We start from the raw sequence: 23,184 nt of genomic DNA, 5'->3' as shown, positions 1-23,184 counted from the left end.
CTTTTGCTCTGAGCACATCCCATTCAATTTTGGCATTTTTTGCATTTTGGTAGATATCTTAATTGTTTCTATTCTAGAGATCAATTTTATTGTTTCAAATGATTTTTCATAGGTTGTACTATCTATTGTATCAATCTTATGTTTCTTTTGATCTTCGTTGACATCCTTTTGTATTATTTTTGCAAACGCACTAAGATAAAGTGTCACTCTATTGGATTTTGGGATCTTTCACATCTTTGTGTTTTGTTGTACTCACACTATATTATAAATTTCCTTGGAGGGTTTCATGTTGGCCATATCTACCATCTTCCTTTGTCAATTGTGTTCCTTCCATGGTATTAACCCCATGATGTGTCAATGGCACTACCATTATAGGTGTTTGTACTTCATTTGCACTCTTGATGTTCCTAGCTCTTCTTTCTTTAGGAGATATTGCATTTAGTTTTAGTGTTCACGTCTTACCTCTCAACATTATAGGGGGGTTATGTTGGTTCTATTGCTTTCTTAGCTTGGAGTGAACTATGTATTCAATATTTGTGTTGGAATTACAAGTAGGAAAGGTAAACTTCTAGGGGGGGGGGGGGGCGGTGAATCAATAGTTGAAACATGAACCCATAAAACATTTCACCACTTATCCATCTCATGCATTCAATAGATAAAATTGAAATAACATGTAAAGCACATACATCTAAATTTTCTCCTTTGAGTCACTTTGTAGGGTCTTTGGTCGATCTAGGGTTGGATAAATAGTCACCCTATGAGAAAATTCTCTTTGAAATCTTGATTGGTCCTCCTTCCAACTATAGAAATCCATCATGTATCTTGGGATCAACACTATTTTTATCCATTTAGTTTTGAAAACCATGAGAAAAATCTAGCGCATAGGTCAAACCCTTTCTCTCCACAATATTAAATTTTTCTTTCAAGATGCCATTTTGACACAACTTATCATAAGCTTACCTTATTTCCATGTCATCTATGCCTCCTACTTTGCAGTTGTAACATTTTCTCACATCTTGGATCATTATGACCTTGGGTGGAATCATGGATAAAGCACTTGATGAGTCATTTTTATAGATAAAATTTAGGATGGATTTGAAATTTGGTTGTTTGACTTCATTGTTGATTAATTGGACATCAAAAACCTTTTTCTCCTTCACATTATTTGAATTAGAAGTCATTCTATCAAATTAAGGTTTTACAAATTTTGAACTGTGTAACTAAGGTTATGAAGAATACCTTAAAAATTTGGTGAACTAGAGTTGGATCATCACTAGGATCTTTGCAAATGCTTCAAACTAGATTGTGAATCGCCTCTTCACTCTACTTACTCTTGCTTAAATTTTTAATGATGAAAATAGGTGAAAATTGACCTTATACCCTTCAAAACTTCACATTTAATGCTTGGTACTTGTACAACTGTAAACTTGGCATCAACACAATTTTTGTTCCATTTGGCATCTATAGAGACTTCCTTCACTCGGTAGCTACTACAGACTCAACTCTAACTTATTTTGACTAGCAACTCAACATTAACTAGTATTTCACTTGGCATACACTAAAGACTTTTCATGCTCAACAATCAACATGAAAACTTGAAGATTTAACCTTGAATTTTCCACAACTTTTTGCATCTTAATTCATGCTAATGTAATAATTTCACTACTAATATCTTTTGGAACTGATGTATAATCCAATACACTTTAAGTATCAATCCTAGATACTTCTTATTTGCTCATTTTGATGAAGTGTGACCACTTGACCAACATATTTCTTCTTCCATGTCTTGTTCATCTCATTCCTGATGTGTTCAACATCTACCTTGCCTTTACCTTTATCAAATTCACAACTTGGTGCCTTGGACCTAGTTGGACAATGCTTGCTAATGTGACCAGACTTGTGACAGCTGAAACATGTGGTTTGACTCAACCATCTCTTGTAGTTATCACTAAAGAGTCCTAATGCAATTTTTAGATACATGTGCATATTCCTAAAAATAGTGACAACTATATCTTGCATTGTAATCCTAGCTATAGGATTTTTCATAGCTTCTTACCTTTGTTGGCTTGTTTGATGACCATGTGGACTTGTATCTACATTCAAAAGCTCTATGTCCATACTTCTAACAATTGTAGTAGTGTCCTTCAAAGTTTAGTGCATGCATGGTTTTGGTTTTGCATTCATGTGCCTAATGACCTCGTTTGTTGCACTTGTGGTAGTGAGTCATGTTCTTAGGCTTAGCATTCTGATTTGCATTCTTGCTCCTATATAGATAAGTTGTGTGTCCTGTTGGGACTAAAAATTGCAAGGTCAATTTTTAGTACCATTGAGAAATCAAGCCCTTAAATGCTTTTAAATGAGATTATACCTAGTTGTCAGTCTGAGGCCCAAGAGGTTTTTAATGTTTCTAACACCTTTTATTTAGTGTCTCTATGTGTTCTATGAAGTTAAACTGGCATTTCGAACCATTCTGCGAAGTCCCATTTTGAGCTAGTGTCAAATTTTGCAATTCTGCCCAAGTGTCAAATAGCAACCAGAGGCCCAATTTTCATTTGGATATCTTTTACCCAAGAATGTTTCATGACCCACCACTTTTCATATGTTTGCTTTCCATACTAGATAACCTATGTTCCAAATTTCAAGTCATTTTGAATCCATTTGACTAGGTTTTGAACCCTTCAAATTTGGTCATTTACTATTTTGTGCAGTTGTCTAGTTGTTCACAATTCTGAGAAGCCCTGTTTGACAGACTATAAATTTTGACCAGTTGACCCAAATGATAAAATTCATTTTGCATCATATTCTAGGGGTCAGCCACTTCATGTGTTCCAGGTTTGAGCTTATGACAAATCCATTTGGTCAGTTTTCAAACACGATTCCATTTGCAATTTCTAAAGTTTCAGTGGTAGTCAGAACTGCAGATTGATTGGGAGCCCTGTTCGAGATGTCATATCTTTGTGCCTATGATTGGTAGGATAAAATGGTGTGTTCCCCTATATTCTACCCTAAAAATACTACAAGTGTGTCAATTTTCATGTCTTGACGAATCCGTCTTCACACTTTTCCAGGGTTAATCCCTTTATAAAAATTGTTATCTTGTCAATGTTTCCTATCCTGTTAATCCAAGTAGCCAGCTTCAGACCTTTGCCAAATATGCCTCATGATTTTTCAAGAGCCCAAATCATAGAATTTTTTTCTCCTCATGACAATATACCAGTGCCCCAATTTCCAGAATCTCAAGTGCCCATTTGCCTAGTTTTCAAGGCCGAAACCGAACACAATTTCTTGCATTCTGACATGTTCATTGGCAGGTGATTTTAAGTAGCCATGTTTGGAGGCCAATATCTTTTGACCCCAATTTCATCATGAGACAAGATCTGATGGGGTACAAGTATGCAGAATAGAGATTCAATGAGTTAGATTTCAGAGCCTGGTCAATTGTCCAGATCAGTTTTCAAAGGTAGTCAACAAACCTCTTGGCACAAAGGTGTTGGTTAGTAGAAAATGATAAAATGAGATTTTAATGATCTATTAATGATTGCAATCAATTCCAGTGGATATTAAAAGGTTAACAGGCCAGTTTGAGGTTTCAGTTGTCTGGGAACGAATTTTTTTTAGCCGAACTTGCTTTTGGGGCCCGGCTAAATTCTGTCTAATCGATAAGACATGTTGGAATATGCAAAGCAAAACAAAGGGTTTGAAGAGTTGTCCAATTATAGTGATGAGGAACATTTGGAAGGATGTGTTAGGAAGTTTATAAATAAGCTAAACACATTCTCTGAAAAAGTAAAGATGCTTGAAGAAGCTGATAATGCAAAGATAGATGAGCATCATCATCTTCAAGCTATTTTAGATGAAAAAAATATGATATTAACTGAATTGAATAAAAAACAAGACAAGGCCTCTTCAATAGTAGCATCACATAAAGCAGAGATAGACTGTTTGATGGAACAAAATAGAATAATGAACACCGAATTAGTAACAATAAAAGATCAAAAGGATGCTTTAAAAGTGCAGCTTGAGGAGGCAGAAGAGGGAGTCTGTGATTTTTAAGAAGTAACGTCTCATTGAAAAGAGATCAGACACTATTCAAACAAATCCGCTACTCTAAAAGGAGGAAGTCGATTCAGTAGCCCATGCAACAAATAAAATTGCTCAGGGAGATGCAGTGATGGAATGTGAAATGTGGATCTTGAATTAGGTAGAGAAATGTCTTGAAGATTAGATTTGATTTTCTAGAGTAAAAGGTGTGACTTCCAAATCAGAGGATTCTAAATATAATATATCTATTAGAAATGAATCTGGATGCATCACCACGTTACAATATAATTGGAAGCACAGATTGTAAAACATCTGCCAAGCTATGTTTTTCAACTACAAAGTCCCAGTCTTTTTTAAATGCAAGCTCCATCCATAGTAGACCTACGCAAAGCTAAGGCACATAAAAAAAAAGGATAACTTGTATAAGAGGAACCCACATAATGCAAGGAAGTGACATTTGTATAAAGCAAAGCCACGCCAATGAGAGGAGTCACCCATGCACTAATAGAGGGGCCCTGCTTGCTGCTTGTTTATTTATAAAACCACACCCACAATAGGTGGTATGAGAAGGAGAGAGCCAATTCAACAAAGGATGAGTGATTTTGATTCAAGAATTATGTGAAAATGTTGTGACAATAAGAGTCAACATTCCATAGTGGAGGAAGGTGAAGTTTTCCTTTCCCAATCTATGAGGCCTCCAAGGGTACCATGATGAATCCAAGTTTTCTGCCTATTGATGAATTGTTGACAGTGAAACAGCCGCTGCCATCTTTGTAAATGGATGAGCAGATAGAATAGGGGATGCTCACATTGTCCTTTGCGCTCAAAGTGCTATGTCATACCCAAATCAATGACCACTTGTCAAGGTCAATGGTGTCACTGCTAGTTAATAGAGTGTTCCAAAGATCCTTCTCCGGATGAGCCATACAAAATATTCATCAGTTATTGAGTGCAGATGAATTTTGTGAAAATGTTGCCACCAACAGAGAAATAGTTTATGAAGGCTTCCTAATTGCTTAGGGAACTGTATTTTTCTAAAAGATGAAGCAATTGAGATTGAAGAACTTGATTGCCTGCATCAACTGCAAATTTTTGAACTAGGCACAAACAGATTGACTATGTGGGAACAAGTTTGGAGAAAATGGCCTTTCTTCTTCAATTTTGAAGCAACATTCCTTCCATGTTTGCAAGGCGTAGGTCACAAATAATACATGAAGACATCAAAAGATGCTATGGAAAAAAGGTTAAAATGTAGTAGAGCAGATACGTTTGAATGATAAATCCCACATTGAAGGGGTGAAGAAGCCATTAGTTATTTAAATAGAAGTCTACTCACATTTAGTAGTGCATTAAGTAAGAGCCTTTTGAAGGCACGAGGTTGCAAGGAAGGGCTCGCTGTGGACAGCCAGGAGGCAGTCAAATATTAAATTTTGAACCAATAAGCATGCAACAAAAGGATGGGTGATGTCAGCAAGGGATAGGTGCCGGATAAGTCAATAATCTAGCTATGCGCTATGTCGCTAGCCGAAAAATCTAAGAAATTTCGGCTAGTGACTTAGCGAATCACCGAAAAAATTTAGAAATTTGACAAAAGATGAATGAGTTCAGATGAAAGGGAATTGTGACACATGGATAATCTAAGGGTGGTTATTAACTCGCTATGAGAGAGATGCTCATGCGATAGCATAGCGAGTTAATGAGAAAATGACACGTGGCAATGGGTCCCGTGTTCGATGACGTGGTGTTATGATGGTCAGAGCAAGTCAGAGGTTGACAAGTGGCATTGCCTGATTATCTGGAGGGTAAAAGGAAATTTTTAATTCAAAAATATTCCCAAGTGTGCAAGTTGAATCAATCAAACTTGAAAAATTTGTTTTTAGTTCTTAAATATTCTATAGTTCAAACTATAGATTATTTTTAATTTTTCAATTTTGGCATTTTAATGTGCAAACCTGTGAACAAAGCTTGAAACTTCAAACAAGCATAACCTGGGAAATTTTTATCAAAAACTAGCACTACAATATACCATCGGAATCAAGAAGAGCTGAATTTTCTATTTCTAGAGTCAGATTATGCACAAGTGTTCACCGGTTCACGTTATAGGCTAGTTTGTGAAATTTGAGGTATTGGCAACAGAACAATCAGATTTAATCTTTGAGCATCTAAATCAGTTACAGGGCAGTTCTGAAGACCTTTTGGAACCCAAATGTGAAGAAAATCATCCTTAAGCAATTTTCTTACATTCGAGAAGTTACATTGAACTGGATTTTCACTTTTACGGTGAATTCATTTTAGTATCAAGAATCAGTTACATCCTTTCATCATTACATTTTGAGATATTTTATGAGCCAAAATGAAAGGATTTGATTTTCATTTACAGAGAGAAGGTAGAGAGAAGCTTTTAGTTATCTTGGGAAGGAATTCTGAGGGTACACTTGTCGACTAAAAATTCAATCTGAGAATTTCCCTCTTCATACATATTCTTTCTTCTTCTCTGAAACAGGTTGTTGGTTGGTTTTCTATTTCCAGTTCTTGGAGCTCTGCTCAGGCTATGAAAGTCACACACTCAACATTTCTCTGTGGTATTGAATAGAATTTTATGTTTTATGTAGATAGTTCTAGTCTATTAGGTGATTTATGAGTTATTTTCTGTACATTTCAAGTATTTGGTTTCAAGGAAAGCAAATAAAGAGCAGCAAAGGTTTGAAGTTCAGTCTGAATCTTGTCTCCTGATTATGGATCTGTTATTTCTTCTAATTTGTGATCAAAGAGCATGAATTAGGTTGCATTTTGTTTTGAAATGTATGTGATTAAAATGTCTTGTTTATGGAACAAAGAGCCATGTAATTGCTTGGTGTTTGTCACAAGGTTTGCAGATTTCGTGATAGGATGTTCTGAGTATGAGATTCATTCTGTAGCAGATGTCTATTCACAAGGTGAAAGATAGATCAGGGATCTTGATGTAGAAATATGTCTGAGGTTTCTAGGAGATGTATGGTTATGATTCATTTAATTGCCCAATAGATAAGGCACTGATCAGAGATAGGATCATTAAGTTCTATTGCTCATACTTGGGTCTTGCTATCATCAACATATTAAATCATTTTTCCCTTTTATGTTGAAAGTTATTCAATGTTAACCTGCACTTAGTTCGCCAGTTTCATGAAGTATGTTCTTAGCTATTTCATGCTTATGATTCCTGGGTAAGTATAGAAGATTTAAGGGTTTTTATCTACTTTACATTAGATTCAGTGTATGCTTTGATAAATGGTACCATATAAAGAATCTATAGGTCTACCCGCCTAGGTTTTGTAGAGCCTGAAGTGCAGAAGGAGTATAGCCTTATAGTTGGCCCAGGTTCTTGGTGAAGTGTGTCCATTATTGGAGATAGCTTCCCATAGATGCATTCTTTCCTTACATACTTGGCTATTTAAATACTGTTAAATCAGGAGCCAATGTGTCCTTTCTTACCAAAACTATGATAAGTAGGTTTGGAGTTCTTACCTTTATTGTTTCTCTTCTTAGCAGCTTTGGATGATTCTCCTTCTTCAACACTTCTATATCCCAATCTTGATGTATCTCTACTAGATCTAGGGGATTTTAGTAATTTCTCAAATTACTTTATGGCTTTATTTGGCTTGTTGAAACTTTCAACAAATTCCTTTTCTCTTTTCAATTCATTCTGTAGTTGTTCATTCTATAGCTTCAAAGTGGTTATTTCAATGTCCTTGACATTCAACTCATGATGAGCATTCATCAGTTGGCTTAAGGTATCCAATTGCATGTTTTAGATCCTGGATAACTCTGTTGACTTTTCTTCCAATCTATTTGCCAAAATTCTTTTGTCTTCTTCAATCATGGCCTTGTCTTCTATAACTTTCTTCTTTTGTTTAGTTACCTCACATAGTAGTATAGATTGTGATTCTTGTTCCAACTTGAGATTTCTGATCTCTTCAGCTTGTGCTCTATTCTTTTCCATTAGATTTGCAATTTTTGCATTGAATTCACTAGAGTTACCATCTGCAAATAGGTTTGTGGTGTCAATCTATTTGTATTTGTGTCATTTTTTGCTATAGAAATCTCTTTCCTTCTCCTTAGGGAACTCTTCAAAGCATCTCTAGCTTCATTCAGTTGATGTAGTATGAGATGTATCTCAATCTCTTAGTTCTTAATGGTCTTTCCCAACTTGTAGACTTCCATTTCAAGATCTTTCCTCTAAGTTGTAAAGCTTCTTCTTTTGAGAACTTAGCTCTGATACCAATTGTTGTAATTACAAGTAGGAAAGGTAAACTTTTGGGGTGGGGGGGTTTGAATTAGTAGTTAAAACATGAACCCATAAAACATTTCACCAATCATCCATCTCATGCATTTAATAGATAAACTTGAAATAAGATGTAAAGCACATACATCTAAATTATGTAAACACATAAGACATCACACATTTGACACTTGATATGATTACCCAAAAACCCTCCAAAATTAAGGTAAAATTGGGGTGGGGATGACACCCCTAATTCTTCACTACTGTAGCAATAAAGTGTAGCCAATTAAGGTTACAATGGTTTGACCATAAACATGATCTTCCCTACGAAAGGCCTACCTTGTTAAAGAATTATAAGGACTGTTAAGTCCCACCTTGTTAGAGGATTTCAAAACCCTATTACAAGTGTGCATGGCTAAAGGAATTATGAACATCCACTTGGAATGTGACCTTTTTAAAGGGTTTACAATAGTCTGTTAGGACTACTCAACCTAAGAGTTTTAACTAAACTCACCTATTAAGAAGTTTCAACATAGATCTTATGATTAGCTCTGGTAGCCTAATTAAAGATCAAATTTGTATAGTGTCCTTCTTGATCCTCTCTGATCTAATATGTCAATGTTGTATCCTCTATCCTTTTTTCTTCTCAAAATAATTCAATAATTTACTCTATATATCTTCTAAGTCTCCATGAATGCTTTCTTTTTGCATGGAAACTTCACTTCTCTTCTCCTTCAATTCCTTACATGTTCATTATGAAGTTTAGGTTTTTGTCCTCCTTAAGAAGACTAGAAGACTTAAGGTTAGGTATGAATCTATGCTAAGATTCATCCTTTTTTTCACTTAATCCTACCCTTTTCTGATTGGTTGAATGTAATTACATAGGAAATATGCATACAGATTCTTCCTTATCTTCAAAATACCATATTCTATCCTTTGGTCAGCTGAAAAATGGTTTACATAGTTTTTTGCACAATTACAAAAAAATATGTCCAATATGTGTTGCTCGGCACTTGAAGTTATTGATGCTCGCCACATACTGTAATTATGTTTCTAACTCGACAACTAAACTACTTGACATCTACTATTTGCTTGGTATTTGAATCAATCAGCATGTATTATTTTCTCACCACTTGAGTGACTTGGCACATAAGTGACTCGAAACTCATTTCAACTCGGTACACTCTTGTATATACATATCATACTCAACGTGCATTACTAGTTTGGCATGATCTTAGTTAATGACTTAAGTGGGTTGACACTCAATTATCAAAACCAATCTAAGATCACCAATTTCATGCTATGTATTAGGTGATTGTTGTGGTTGGATACCTATCCATTTCAGTGAGATGGATCATTTACCATATAGACATTCTTTCATTCCTATTTTTGGAGGCCATGAAGATACCTTCCATCTTCGATTGATTATCTCTTCAAACTTGCACTTCTCTACCTAGTCATGTTCTATACAGTGGATGTTCTTCAAATCAATAATTTGACAGTGTTTGCAGCTTCATGCTTCAATCATGTTCTTTATGATTCTTTCCATTTCTTTTTGGAGTAGGGTTTTTCACATTTCATTTTCTTTATTTCTCCTCTTTACAAAGATTTGGTTTTTCTTGAGTACCTCATTAGGCTTTATTGTTGGGACCCAAATTTACTTTTAGTGGTAATTTCTAGGTTTTTAGCTAATCCCTAAGTTTACCTTAAGGGGGGTGTTAGAGCAATAAGATATTGCCTTATTAATCAAAATTATGTTGATTTAATTATTAACTCACTTATTATCTCTAGTTTATTTAAGCTAAATTTTAGGCATATAATAATTAATTCTTTTATTAATTATTATCATGTAACCTAAGTTTTACCTATTAGGGTTTTGATCTCCTTTTATAAGGATTGATCTCTATGTAATTTATTCATTCACTTTTGATAATAGAAATCTTTTTTTTTTCTTGACACAAGAACTTCTCATCTATGGAACTATGAATTCCAACCTCCATATCTTTTGCTTCTCTCTTTCTATGACATGTGTTTGCATGTAGGTGATTCTTGGGAGTTGTGGGGTTAATCTTTCATCAACTTCAATAGACTCCTTAAAGTATTAACCAGATGAAAATTTGATAAAGGAGTTCTTGTGTAAAGGAAATTTTTCTGAGGAACATAAGATCCTACTAGTATACTTATAAGACATGACACAAACTAAAGAGATTGCGCATAGGGAAGGGATTCATGACTTACATCTCAAAAATAAAGCATTTGGTGAGAAGTTAATTTGGTAGATGTACACAAAAATATATAAGAAATGGTGTATGATCATGCAACAAATGTATTTAAAAAATAGGCACCCAAAATGAATTTGCACCATTCTATATCCTCCTAGAGGCTTTGTTGTGCAGAACTTCATTATGTTTTCTAGAGATCTAGTGTAACAATATATATCATGTAATATATATCATTGGAAGTGCATAAAGGTGCATAACTTATTTTTTGTGATGAATCATGGTAGGGCCTCTTGACTTTAACTAGTCTTCAACAAGATAATTTCCTAGTTGATACTTGCTTTGAGTGGTGGGGTGTTAAAATTGTGGATTGCATGGTTTCTGTGGATAGATTTTTATAGAAATTAAACTAGAAAGATCCTACTGATTTACCCTTATCTGAGAGTCAAAAAGAGTCTCTTTAAAAAATATTCAAGGAAAGGGAGATTTATTCATCTAATAGAGAGAACACATTAATTTGGCTTATGGCAAAAGATGGAAGTTATTTAGCTAAAGAAGGGTATAAACTATTGCAACAAATTTATAGTTCAATGTCCATTCATTGGGCTTTCTCTTTTTGTTGAAATAAGTATGTTCTTTCTAAGGCTAGGTGTTTTGAGTGGCTAGTTTTGAAATACAGGATCCTCACTAGTGTTAGACTTGGTAAGTTATCTATTGCTTTACCCTTCAATTGTGTTCTATGAAATGAAGTTATATAAGATATAGATCACCTACTCTTGAATTGTTCCTTTGCTAACTTGTTGGACATTTGTTCTCAGTAAGTTAAACTATAGTATGCCTTTAACTTTTACAGTGTGGGATTTATTCCAATCTTGGCCAGTTTTACATTCATCTTCTTTATCCCATTGTATATGGAAATATATTCCTGCCTTGGTCGTTTGGGCTATCTAGTGGAAAACAAATAAGAAAATTTTACTTTAAAAGTAAACTTGTTAATGAAGTGGCAAAGGGCATTGAAAAATTAGTCTTAGAAGTGTTAATGCCAATCTAGTAATTGTTAGGTGCAATTTTCTATTTTTCACATGGGATAGTTAATGCCAATATTATAGAATTATCAAATTAATTATTAATATTGAAAAGCTATCTAATAACATCATACATTTTTTATTAGTTTTAAAAAAATTGATCTATACAATCTCATAGTTAAATAAACAACATATATGACATGCTTGAAAATCATATTAGATCTAAGAGCCTTTATTTCTGGTAACTTTTATCCTTATGAACAAGAAATCAAAGCTTGAAGAAAGTACACAAATTGAGATTCTTATGAAATTTAGAGAAAGTACACAAGTCCTATTTTTTATGAAAGCTTGAAGATTTTAACATAGACCCTGGTTCTTTTGAAAGTAATGTCTTACATTTCGAGCACCATAGATGGCTCTCACAAAGGTAAAAACTATTGATGAATCTTGCCTACCATAAACCTTATTGTATATCTTGTAGATGAGCTCTTTTCAATAAAGTGAAAAGGGTACCCTAATAACAGATCATAATTAAACTATCAAAACCATCATCTCCATAGAGTTACTCCTTTATTCTAGAATGTAATGCATTGCACTGTAAAAACCACATAGATATTTTTCAGTTAGAATACAAATTATAGACTAGAAGAGTAATAGCTCTAAAATTGATGTGATTTGGGGAGCAATTTTTGTGTATTGCTTTAACTAAGAAAAATAAACCTAAACATCTGTTGGCTCTTGATTTAACAATTTTGAAAATGACCAAGAAACTAGACCAATGCATCTACGGCTAACAAATTCCTATGACAGATACATCTGACTGCAGTCTTGGGCCAACTATAAGGCACAACTCCTTCTTCTTCTTCATAAAAATAAAATCATGCACTACAGTAACAATTGGAAAGAATGTACCCTTCTTTGGCAGATCTCTTTCATCAATAGTGCCTATCTACCATAACAATTCTGCTATCCCTATTTTCAAAGGCACATGGAAAGGTAGAACATGAGGGTTTCCCAAGAAGCCATATACTCTTATTAATATTGCAACATTGTAAGGGATTATATCCCCCCAGTTATGACTGACAAGTAGCCCTTTTGCATGGTCCTTGGGTCTGACCAATTCTAGTATTGCTTGTGGAATCCTAGGGCTATCTCCTCTCAAGAGAAACATAAGCTTTGATTCAAAATATCTATCAAACCTAAATAAACTAGCATCTCTAGCTTCTGATGTCATATCCACACTCCATAGCTAAACTAGATTCCTTTCTCCATCCCTGGTTGTTTCCAATTCCATACCCTTGGAGAAGAAGGTAAATCCCTTATGTAAACAAACATACATAAGAAATGAATACCAGCAAAATGGTTCGCTTACTTTCCTTTGTGCTATCCCCACCAATCCATTGTGAATTTCTTGTGCAAGGAGAGTAGCAAAATCAAGGATAGTGCTCATCCCAAATTGAAGAGTCTGAGCCATGATGAGAACAATGGAACCTGGGATATGCTCTGCTTCATTCATTCCAAAGATCTTGCAAAGAGAAAAATATAATGCTTGAGCCCTTTGGTTAAAATGTCTTCTCATTAGTGGCTCAAGTGTGTTGGCAGTAATTACAGATAGTGTACCAACCTTAGTAGCATGCTCTTGCAATGGCCCTATTCTCAAGTATAGTCTTTGGGCATCATACCTTGCTTGCACATCATCCATGTCAATTTTTTCATGCACAACATGGTTAGGGTTTAAATTGAAAACCTCTCTAATTAATTCAGGGAAAACTCTAAAAAGATTTACCCCAACATGGTTCTTGACCCATCCAGTGATAGGATCATACTTATTAGCTAGGTCATTCAACAAATCACTATCAAAGAAAACTATTGGGATTGTCAACTTTCCAATGTCAAAATCCCAGAGATTGCTCATCGGGGGTGTCTAATTTCCTTTCTAAGAACCATTTTCTAAATAGTTCTAAACCTTTCATAGATACCCGTGCATCCCTCACCCAATTTTTGTTATCATAGAAACCCTCATCTCCAATTTCCCTGGAGTGTTTTGGAATGAACTTCCTCCCCTTGGTTATTTCATTTACTAACAAAGGGAACTATTCCAAGAAATCATCATGCATGGACCTATTCAAATAATCAATTTTCCCAGAGAATTCCTTTCGTGGGGGCATTTTGAGAAAACCCTAAAATTTACGCAACAATAGATACTTGGTTTTCTGGAGTTATAGACTACTTACCTGCTAAAATTTGCACTTCTTCTCTATATAATTCCTACTACAACTCTCTAAATTGCTGGATAAAATTTTTGTGCCCTAGCTCTAAAACTTATTTATGCTCTATTAATTTCTTGCAGTTCTATAGTTTAAATAATGGTGAGATTGTAGATTATATTCAAGCATTGAAATCACATGAATGATCTCTGTACCATATTTAACTCTCAGTAGTCATTACCTCCAAATTGCAATCAACTTTAAATTTTATCCGTAGATTTCAGTAGATTGAATGGCTTTAATTCAAAAAAGTAATAAGCTTTATGTCCTTAGGAGTGGGGCCACATGTCTCATTACCACTTAACCACATTCCTTAAATTTCTTGCATCTTAAAATAGTGGGTAAGCGCTAATCGTTGATCAAGACAAGATCAACGACTACACAAATTTACAACTGACTAAGGCCTAGTTAGTTGTTCTAACCAATAGAAAGTCTCCATGTGAGTCTATGCCATCTGAAAACCTCCACGCAAGCGAGTCCCATATCACCTTCTGAGCGAATGAGCACTTGACGTCATTCTTTCCACGTGTCAAGCTGGTGCATTCTCACTTTTCTTATTGAATGAGTATCTTCATATTGTGGGATTGCGTCAGCCATTGATCTTCGAAAGATTAATGGTGACACTACTTATATCCTTTAATCCTTCTGAGCTGGGAATAATAACATCACCATGGACACGTGTCTGCATGGCACATACCCGCTTTATTTAAACTTCATTCAATTTCTCAATGTGGGCAAGATCCCTTCGTTGATCGAGACAAGATCAATGGTGTAAGGAAATTTCTACACTTTATGATTGCTTCATCTACTTGGGCTAATGAAATGACTGCTTTAAACTCTCATGCTTTGATCTATCTGACTACTGCATTAACTTATGAAACTTTTTGTGCTCATAACAAAAGTACTTCCACTTGGGCATATGTGTCATACATCATGGCATGACTCAAAATTTTCCCTTAATCCTTGGCTGCACTGTGACATGCGATGCAAAGGTAGATACCCACATTCCTTATTTCATGAGTAGTTTCTTAATGCAGGCATGGGCCAACCCTCGATCTTTGAAGGATTTATGGTCTAACAAAACTTCAATTGATATGGCAAACAAAACACTTTATTTGCATAATTGGTAGTACATATTAGCAATTGTTTTATAGCTTGGCACACTATAGCACACACTGACAATTCTCAGCTCCACCTTACTACGTGTCACCATATCACATGCCCGCACTATTTAAAAACCTTGTACCTTAACATTACTGGAATGCAATTCCGTTTGATCTGAATAAGATCAATGGTCACGCAAAATATGTGTTATACAAGATATTCCTCAATAAAATATAGAGCCAAAGACAAATAGAGCATGGCCAACAAGACTTAAAACAAGGCTTTTAATAAAGACATGCTCATGTAAGCCTAACCTTAGAATAGGGTGATATGCCTTAAAAAAAAATTTTCTAAATTTTTTTTTCAAAGGTTTTCAAAATTAGGGTAAAATAAGATAAGGCATTAAGGTTTCTTACACACTTAGGATTTTTTGAAAAATTTGCAATGACACACCTTGAGAAAGTGATAAAATTCAAATAACATAGAGACCAGGACATGACCTAGGGAAACCTAAAATTTTCAAAATATAAGAAACAAAACCCTATTTTGCAAGATTTTAAGATTCAAATGATTTTTCACTAAATTTTTCCATAATTTCTGCATTGTGAAAAATCAGACCAACAATGACTCTGTCTGGGGATGATAGACTACCTAAGTCTATGGAAGAATTCAGAATCTTTGGGAGAGAAAACCACATACTTGGTACATGGATGACAAATTTTTTAGAGAGCACAAACCAACACACAAAAACAAGAAACAAGAAACCAAACTTTACAAAGAGACTATTTATAGGGATTTACAAAATATACAGAATGTATAGGAAAACCAAGAACCCTAAAACTATTGTTCACGAAAAATAGATTTTTTTAAGAAAAGTACCTCTTCGAGAATTGTCCATGAACTGGAAATTCAAGAATACCTCCAGTTAAATCCTTCACAAAATATGAATCTTCTCCATTTTTATCACAAATGTTATATGGGCCAAGCTAGATTAGCTCAAATTTGCCATGCTTTCGTTTATCTTCCAATCTAGCATTCCACATCAGTACCATTTCACCTATTTCAAAGTTCCTCTCCATTGCTCTTTTGTCATATAAGTGCTTCATTTGTGATTGTAACTTGACATTTCGAATAGAAGACTCTCCTTGTTTCTTCTAGTTTCAAAATATCATCCATTCTGAGTTGTATCTCATCAATGATGTCATCTTCATATAGTTGAACAAATTTATACATCTCCTTTAGGTTATTTTGTGGAAGTCTAGCCTATATGCCATAAACCAAATCAAATGGGGCACATCCAATGGCCTTTTTCACAGTAACCCTATTAGCCCATAGAGCTAATGGCAACTTTGAGTCCCAAGCCTTCTTGTTTTCTCCTAAGATCCTCTTGATAATTTTTAATATACTCTTATTACTTGATTTTTCCTGGCTGTTCCCTTGAGGATGATAAGGCAAGGATGTATATTCTATAATGTCATATTTCTTGTAGAATTCTTTATACTCATCATATCTAAAACACATAGCATTATTAATTATTATCTTCTATGGACAACCAAATCTAGTTATAATATTATTTAAAATGAATTTGAGCACCACTTTTCTTGTTGAATTCTTGGTAGGGATTTCTTCCACCCATTTAGTGAAATAATTAGTAGCCACTAGGATCCAAGAATGTCCACCGCTAGATTTATTTGAAATCTCACGTATGAAATCAATTCCCCATTGTTGAAATGGTGCTTGTACTTCTATAGGTCTTAGTGGTAAATTTCTAGAAAATTTCAACTTTCCCCCAAATCTTTGACAAGTATCACATATTTTCACAAATTCATGAGCATCTCTAAAAAGTGTTGGCCACAAAAAACTAGCTCTTATGATTTTATGGGCAATAGTTTTTGCCATATAGTGATCACCACATACACCTTCATGCATTTCTTTTAGGATCCTTTTAGACTCACTTTCATCTACACACTCCAAAAGTATCCCTTCCATATTTCTCCACCATAATTGAACCTGTACTATAACATACCTTATAGCTTGCAACTTAAGGATCTTTTCTAGTTATCTGTTAACTCTGATGGAGATTTCATGTTTTGAAAATAATAAATTATGTCTATGTACCAGTCAGAGATATCCATATCACAAAGACTATCTTTGCAACTGTCATCAAGTTGATTAATTTGGTTTGCCTCTAAATTAGCTTCTATCATCAATTTAGCCAAACCTTGACCCATAACCAATTTGGTAATCTAAATATCAATATTAAATTCTTGTATCCTATTAATCCACCTACATCTCTTGCCAGATATCTCTTGTTGTGAAAAGATTTCCTTCACAGTAGTAGTAGGAACAAAAGAAATGATAGTAGCTCCCACTAAGTAACATCTAAAAGCATTAACTCCTTTCTCTAGTGCATATGCCTATTTTTCATTGATGTCATACTTAAGCTCTACTGCTTACAAAGACTTGCTAAAGAATGCAATAGGTTGCTCATAACCTTCTTCATTTTTCTATAATAGTACTGTACCAACAATGTGAAATGAGGCAAAATAAAATATATGCATTAGTTTGTCATAATTAGGAGCTCTGAGAACAGGGGCATCTTTAATAGCTTGCTTAATTTTTTGATATGCAATACTAGGTTCACCATCCCATTTTATCTCAGCTCCCTTCTATAGCATTCTTTATATAGGCCTACTAATCTCTACTAAATTTGTCACAACTCTCCTGAGAAAATTGATCTATCCAAAGAATGACTCGATGCCTTTAACACTCTTGGGTTTCTAAATCTTATCTATTGCCTCTACCCTTTCAAGGTCAATCCTCACTCTATGCTTGCCAACTAGATGTCCTAACAATTTTCCTTCAGTGACACCAAAGTTACATTTCCTTGGATTTAAAGATATTCCATATTTAATGGCTCTGATGAATACCTTTTCTAAGTGCATACAATGATCATTTTCATCCTTGGAATAAGCAGTAAGGTCATCCTGATAGACAACCAGAAATTTGTCAATAATATCAGCAAAAGCTACATCCATGGCCCTTTGAAAAGTAGCCCCAGCATTGGTAAGCCCAAATGGCATCCTGACATAAACATAAGTATCCCATGGAGTAGTGAAAGTAGTCTTAAACTATTCTAATTCTTTGACAACTACTTGATTATATCTTGAAAACCCATCCATCATGGACATCAATTCTGAACCAATGACCCTTTGCAACATGGCTTCCATATTGGGTAAACCATAATTATCTTTTAATGAAGATATGTTGAGATTCCTAAAATCAACACATAACCTTATATCTCCATTTTTCTTTCTTACTGATACTAGATTGGATACCCAAGAAGAATGTCTAATAGGCTTTATAATCCCAATATCTCTTAACTTGATCAATTCTTCTTGCATTTTGGCAGCCAAGGTTGGATTTATTGGCCTTTGGTTTTGTCTAAAAGGCTTAGCATCTCGTTTCAAAGGGATTTCATGTTGAAAGAGATCTTCCCTATAGGCCTTTAGATCATCATATGACCATGCAAACACATGTCTATACTTCCTTAACAGGTCTATTAGATCTTTCCTAATTTTAGGAGGCAATTTCTTACCAATATATACCTTTTTAGGTGTTTCTCGAGTTTCCAAGTTCACCTCCTCTAAATCCTTGGCATTATACCTGTTAATATCCATTTGTGACCTATCTCTGTTGTCAAAAATAGTTTCTAAAACAACTAGACCCTTTGGAATTTTGTTTGTCTTCAATTGTACAACTTCCTGCCCAAAAATTGTATCTTTTCCATTTACATTTTCTACATAAGCTACACAATCAATTTCTTGTCCTGACAACATATCCTCAAAATTTAAAAATATTAGAACATCCTTATCATCTTGAAACACTTGCCAGTTTTGAACATTATCAGGGACAAAAGGTCTAGTTTGAATCTCAATTTTAGACACACCCACAAATGTGATATCATTAGGTTTTATTGCTATGTTTGCCAATAAATCTGCCATTTTATTATTTGTGCTATCTTTCCAAATAATCCAAAATGCATCAAAACATTCAATCATGTCCCACCCTGCATTTCTATACTATTTCAATCTTTTATTCTTTGACACATAAGCATTTCTTACTTGGGATACCACCAATTCAGAATCTCCTACAACATGTAAACACTTTATCCCATGCTTATGAGCTAATCTAAGGCCTAACAACAATGCCTCATATTCTTCTATATTGTTAGTACAAGGGAAACTTAAAGTAAAGGAAAATTTGTATGTTACCCATGCTGGAGATATCAACAAAATGCTTGCACTAGATCCATCTTTGCAACATGCACCATCAAAAAACATAGTCCATAGATCACCCTTGTCTATTTTTGTGTTAACTTCCATTTCCATCTAAGATTTATGCTTAGATTTTTTCAAAGTCAGGACCTCAGCTCTGAATGCATTAATATCTGTATCCACAAAATTTGTCATGTTGTCATCTTCCTCTATCATGTATATACTCTTAGGCTCCCTATTTACTTTTATTAGGTTTCCCTGAATATTAAAAGTAGCAAATGAAAAGTCACACTGTAGACTCCCACCCATAGCAACACTCCACTTTCTTGATAATAACATGCCATATTGAGGTGGAATGTCAACAACCAATACACTCATAGTAAGTTCTTTGTCAGGGCAAGTTGTTAATCTATATGGCAAAGAGTTTATAGTGCCTATGACTGTCACTTCTCTTTTATCCATAGCACAACATCTTCCTTGAGTTATATCCACCTTTAAACCTAATTCCTTCATTATTTCAAAAGGCATCATAGTGTTGGAAGCACCGAAATCAATCATGCAATTTTTTAATGTTTTACCATTTACTAAAATGCTTAAGAAAAATGGTTCAACATTTCCCCAACACTGATTTATAGAATTATCCAAAAACATTTAAGAAATTTGAGAGACAACTCCTTGGGCTTCATTGTCCATTACTTCTTCTTTAGTGCTTTCTTTGGGACTATGATTTTCATTACAATCCTGACTTACCTTTACATCAGTATTTCCCAACCATGCTATAGCTTTATTTTGGTGTTCAAGAATTCTTAGCAATTCAGATAGAGGAACCTTAACAGTAATCTAAGATAAAATAGCAAGCATAGCTATAGAAGAATTAGATGGATTATCATTAGTCAAACTCCTTTTGTCATTTGATTTATCCAAAATGTTTAGAGCATATTGATGACTCTTATCATGTTTTGTGATGATCTTTGATACCTTCTCATCTATTTTTGTGGGGACATTATTTGAGAACTCCATATCTTTACGATTTCCTCCGTTCTTTTGTCCCTACCTTCTATTAGTAATTTTAACCTTCACAGCAGGAGCTTTTTTAGGTTTCACAATTTCTCCTTTTTTAGGATCAGTTCATTTTATGAAGATACTAGCCACCTTATCACATTCATCTCTCTGAGACATGTTTCTAGTTTGAACATGTGCTATCATATCAGCGGTAATTTGGTCAATTTCTTCCCTAGAAGGTTTTCTTAGTGTTAACTTCTTCCTTTGCATTTACCATATTACACACATTGTCCTCCACATCACTTTCATCAAAAAATACTTGCTATTGTATGACATTATGAAATTGTCTTTGGTCATACACATCTCTGTCATAATCTTCACAGTCAGAATAATGTGATTCAAACATATTGCATCCTACATCATCATTATTTTCTTCTTGCTCATGACACTTTTTGACTGCAGTTTGATTTCCTGGGAATGCCAATGCTACTACACAAGATTCAGGGGAATGGGGTAATTGACATGCAAAACACCATGTAGGTTCAACAATAAACTACAAATCATCTACCAAATTTATAGAATTTTTTGACAAAGGATCAGGGGTCACCTTTTTGTTGTTGTTCTTGGAAGGAGGGATACTAGGCTAACCATCCTTCCAAGTAGTGTTATAGGGGAAATTTTGCAGCCTATTTTGTCTATTTAAATTTGATTGATAGGGGACCCTATTATCAGTGGGGTTCCTATCATTCTTCATCTGAGGAAGGTTAAGACCTTTTATAGCATTTAGAATCTAACTCACTTCACTAGGCTCTTGCTTTTTTCCTCCTATGGCCTTATTTTCTTCCTTTCTATTTTGCTTATTCCCAAATTATCTAGGATCATCTCTTTTTCTTTCTAATCTCCCTAAAATCCTTAGATTATTTTCTATATTAATGGCAATCCTAAAAGCATCTCTTAAAGTCCTAGGCTCTTTATCCCTAAGTTGGTATGCCATTTTACCATAAAAAGCATTTAGATAAGTGATTAGACATACCTTGTCATCAATTCACATGGCTTGCATTAGCTTATACATCCTTTTTTGAAATCTAGTGTTAAATTTAGTAACAGATTCATTAGGCAACCTCTTAATATTATTGAATTCACTCAAGATATAGCTCTAATTTTTCTTGTCACCATATTTCTCTTTGAAACAATACTCAATATCTTTCCAATCAACAATAGACAATTCAGGAAGTTTCTTGAACCATTCTCTAGCATCTTCAGTTAATGACTGAACAAACAACTTCATAATGACATCTTCAACTTCAACTTCATAATCACTCATCATATCAAGAAAACTTCTCAGATGGTCCTCACAAGAAATAACATTATTTCCATCAAATCTAGGCAATCTTTTCCTCATTTCTTATGGGATAGGATTTGGAAAACTAGGGATTCCATCAAAACATATTTGCCTATTGCCTTCTAATTGAACAGGTCTTCTTTGTAAATCAATCTTGGGGTGATTAGCATTGTCTTTCTCAGTATTATTCATAGTATTACTAGTGCTAGCATCACCAACAACTTTGTTAAGATATACTTTTAGTGAAGATGAAGACAAGAAAGAAACAGGTACCTTAGTAGTATTTTGATTTGCATCATTAGATCCATCATCATCTTTAGGCATAGTTGTAGACTACTTCTTGGTATTTTCTAAGAACCTAATCTTGTTGTTGATCTCAGCTATAGAAACCTCATTTTCAACAATCTCCAATCTCTTAGCTAAAGCATCTCTTTCTTTCCTTCTCTTTTCCAATTCAATATTAGAGAGTGACATAGAATCATGGATCTGAATTGTCTTCAGAGACTCATTGATCTTAATACCAATCTCCTTTTTCTTTCCCTTGTCCTTAGTACCTACAACAGGTTCCACATTTTTTACTCTATTGTTATCAGCTTCAAGAGTAGTATAGTTCCTAATCTATTGTATTACAGGTCCCTATAGATTCATTTTCAGAGTCTCCAAAAAAATTTTCTCTTGCCTCTTAAGTTGTTCAACGTGTCCCACAATCTTAGGCTGGACGTCACTAGCTGCTATCTCATTTTTCTTCTTCAAAGTAGTGATTTGCCTAAGTAATTCTTGCTTTTCTTCATAAGCCTTTGTGATCTTTTCTTCCCTTTACTTTTGAAATCTCCTATTTATAGCTTCTTTCTTAGCAAGTTGTGCTTTCAAGTTTTCATTCTCATCAGGATCAGGGATAGTGAATTTATACCCAGATGTTTCCTCATCATTAAAACTTTCAGGTTCTAAGTGTCTAGGTCTGACCTTTTAAGGGGAATAATCTGACATGAAAGGGTTTGTACTATGTTGAAAAATACTATTACTAGTCCTATCCTCAAGACCAAATGTATGTGGTTGCACAACCTTTTCTTGACATATCATTTCAGGGGTATTATAAAAATCATCATCAGAAAAAATTGGGTGAGATCTCAGACCTTTGGAGAAAAGAATCTTTTCAATAGTAGAATGGTGAATGTTATCTTTCCCTACTAGTTGCTCCTATGAATAGCTTCCTTTCTGCATCTAATTTCCCTTCATAGCTCAATTTTGTCTTCCTCTAGGAGGGAGATAAGTTTGTAATTTGATTCTTGGATTTTTCCTCACATTTTCCCATGTATTTTTCTTTTCCATATTTTGAAACAATAAATTCCTTGAATCTTGACACTAGTTAAAACCTTTTGAGTCACCATCCACTCTACCAAAATGGGAATAATTTCTCGATAGATCACAACCACTTCACTAATAATCTAGGAAAAGTGCAAATATCTTTCCAAAACCATAGGAAACTTTAGCATGAAATGCTTACTTCAAACTCTACCCAAGATAAACACAGATCTTAAATGATATATTGGTTTATGACAACATAGAGTGCATTCCCTAGCAAAGTCACCATTTTGTTGGCTCCATATTTAATAGTTTTGAAAATGACCATGAAACCAAACCAATGC

Source organism: Cupressus sempervirens, chromosome 11 (genome assembly GCF_028749045.1).
Source record: "Cupressus sempervirens isolate cs-2001-9-10 chromosome 11, ASM2874904v1, whole genome shotgun sequence".
Taxonomy (NCBI): domain Eukaryota; kingdom Viridiplantae; phylum Streptophyta; class Pinopsida; order Cupressales; family Cupressaceae; genus Cupressus; species Cupressus sempervirens.
Note: the sequence above shows the minus strand (reverse complement) of the source record.